The following is a 3146-nucleotide window of genomic DNA, read 5'->3' on the forward strand; positions in this document are numbered from 1 at the left end:
AACGAAACGTCTGGAAGGAAAACTTTCTCCAGTAGAACACGGCACTTGATCCCGAAAGATTCTACAAACCCTAAAGAACACACTTTTGTTATCTCACTGGGGCAATGTACTCACTGGAGCTGATGAATGTAACCATCTGCTCTATTTCAACCAATCAAATCTGCAATAATTCTTCCAGCAATCATCCTATGACAATAACAATAGTCTGTTTAAATTTTGTTGGTGAAAATCTTTCCCAAGTGAAATAAAAAACATATAGTTGTCTTTAAAGCTATAATATATTTAAAATTGCAGTGTGATTCTATGCAGGGTCACCCTTTTAAAACGTATTTGAATCAAATAGAAGGGTATAACTTGGTTTAAGACTGTAGAGGTCATTAGGAATGGGCACAGACTGTAAAAATGCAGTTCATTTCAATTCATGAAATGTGGGGAAGTACAAACAGAACCACCTGGTCCCCATTGCTCAGCTGTTTGGGGCTTTCTTCTGAAGTCCCTTTAAATTTTAAAGAAGCTGCTGAAGAAAGTTTAAAACAGCTGCGTGGTGAGAAGAAAGCAGGGGTTTAAAGGGACTCAGAGTCCCTTTAAACCCCTGCTTTCTGTTCTACCTATGAACTGACATAAACTGCGTTAAAACTCCATGGTTCTTTGATTCACAAACCACTAATGGGGCAAAATTCACAATATGTATGTTGTGGTTTGGTTTCTGCCCATTTTTACTGTTAATAAACTAAATTCAGATACAATACATGGGTTTTTTTACTGCATTGAGTGACCTTTATTGTTTTAACAGCATCCCTCAGCACAATTACAGAGTTAGAAGGCTAAAGAGAACAGAGCTGGAGTATAAGGCAACATAACTAAACAGGAGAAGACCTATGGAGCTCAGCAGAGAACTGTTGGAATCAGGCAGTGAAGGGTGGATGAAGGGTCTTGACTGGTCAAAACCTTTTTGATGCCTACACCAAGTATATAAATTCCTCAAAACTTATTTTGCCATCTCCATCTCTATCTCCAGCTTGCAAGAAATCATTGGTTTCTTTCTCAGTCAAATCCCGGGATCCTGGCTTAAAATTTTGCAAAAAAACCTTTAATTCCTTTCTCCCAATATAGCCATTTTTATCGATGTCCAAAATGTTGAAGACTTTCCGCAATTGTTTTTGTATCTTCACCCCCATCATTTCAGCAATTTTTTTGACAGCAGCTCCCATCTCTTTCTTCATATCATCCACACTGAGCACATCAACCATCACCATCCTGGCAAATGTTGGATCTGAAAGCTGCTAAAAGAAAGGTCAAGACAGAATGCATGGTTGAGATTACAAAACGGCTTTCCATGAATACTGGAGAAAAGGACATTCTTTCTCCACATGAAGTAAATTGCAATGTAGACTTTGTTCTGTTAAAAGAAGAAGAAGATATTGGATTTATATCTCGCCCTCCACTCTGAAGAGTCTCAGAGGGGCTTACAATCTCCTTTACCTTCCTCCCCCACAACAGACACCCTGTGAGGTGGGTGGGACTGGAGAGGGCTCTCCCAGCAGCTGCCCTTTCAAGGACAACCTCTGCCAGAGCTATGGCTGACCCAAGGCCATGCTAGCAGGTGCAAGTGGAGGAGTGGAGAATCAAGCCCAGTTCTCCCAGATAAGAGTCCATGCACTTAACCACTACACCAAACTGGCTCTCCACCTAAGAAAGTTTAGAAAACTATTTATGTAATTTCCAAAATACCAACAGTAATTAACCCCTACAAATGACATAGCTAATAACCAGGAAGAGGTAAAACGACACATTTACTTATTGTTGATAAGAACCGAAGCGCACATTTCAAATGCCTTTGAGACAAAAGGGCTAAACATTTTCTGGAAGTTCACAAGGAAGGGAATGTCGACATCTGTATTATGAGGTCGCCAGAAATTAATCCCTGTTAATGTCACATCTTCATTTCATTTTACATATCTTGTGAATCTCAAGAAGGTTCAAGTAGATAATTTAAAAAGCACTCCAATGTGGTGAGAAAGTCATGCTCCTTTGATAGAAAATACCTTTCAACTGTGGGAATTACTGGTAGATCCATGACATAAAATCTATAATCATGTCTTCCTCACAATGCAGTTATATTACCTTGGAGGCCTAAACTGGTACTCTGGATTTTGTAAGTGATTACTGAGGGTCTATTTTAGAAACTGAGAAGCAAAATGTACCAAAGACCATATTCCTTTGAAAAGGACATTGTTGATCATGGGTACAATGCACAGAAGATGTGTGATACTCACCAGCATTACATGGATTTAAAATAAAGTCCCAAGTAGTTATTATTGATATTTATTGAAAAATCTGAAAATTGTACAATATATTCCTAGACTTGTATCTTGTTCCCTACCACAGTACATCCTCAGGTTTTCCAAATAAAACTTTTCTTTTTAAATTTAAGACCATTTAACTCAATGTTAAACATAATCTGTGTTAAAAGACAATATGGCTTGCCACTTCAATTCACCTGTTGGTCATCCCCAACACCCAAAGTCTCCCATCAAACTCATTTTCAAAGAAGGGATTTCCATGATGATCTCTTGAAAACTAAAGAGATTCCCATGATGATATCTTAAAGAAAGAGGGCAGATATATAGCCATCTGATGCCACAAACAAGGAATCTTAAAGATAGATCCAAGTAGTCAGCCGTGTTGGTCTGAAGTAGTATAACAAAATAGGAGTCCAGTGCACCTTTAAGATTAACTTAGTTTTATTCAGAATGTAAGCTTTCGTGTGTCTTAAAAGCATCTTTAAGGAATCTTATGTCAGCATATGCTTGCTAGTAAGACGTCAGGCTGGAGTCTAATACAAATGATCTAGTGACAGTTCCTGACAGCTTCCCTTAGCAGGTGCATACCAGTTCTGTCCAGAGTAATTATGCCTATGCAAGGTGACTCAGCACTGTGTGCTGATTGGTGCTTCTGTATAGCTATATGTATATAACTGTGAAAAGCTTGTACAGCGTATCTCTGCTCTCAAACATGTTGTCTGGCGAAGCACATTGTCCAGTGTATACCAGAACAACTATAAACTTCTTTACTTGTAAATAAATGTAAATAGTTAGCACAAGTCAGTGTGCTGTCTCTTATTAAACCTCACAAAGCCAGAGCAT

At 38.5% G+C, this 3146-nt stretch overlaps 1 pseudogene; it reads right to left on the reverse strand.

The window, feature by feature from the left end:
• Nucleotides 1-941: 941 nt before the first annotated feature.
• Nucleotides 942-1256, reverse strand: LOC132585799 (parvalbumin, muscle-like; annotated as a pseudogene).
• Nucleotides 1257-3146: the final 1890 nt, after the last annotated feature.

Source organism: Heteronotia binoei, chromosome 17, assembly GCF_032191835.1.
Source record: "Heteronotia binoei isolate CCM8104 ecotype False Entrance Well chromosome 17, APGP_CSIRO_Hbin_v1, whole genome shotgun sequence".
Lineage (NCBI taxonomy): Eukaryota > Metazoa > Chordata > Lepidosauria > Squamata > Gekkonidae > Heteronotia > Heteronotia binoei.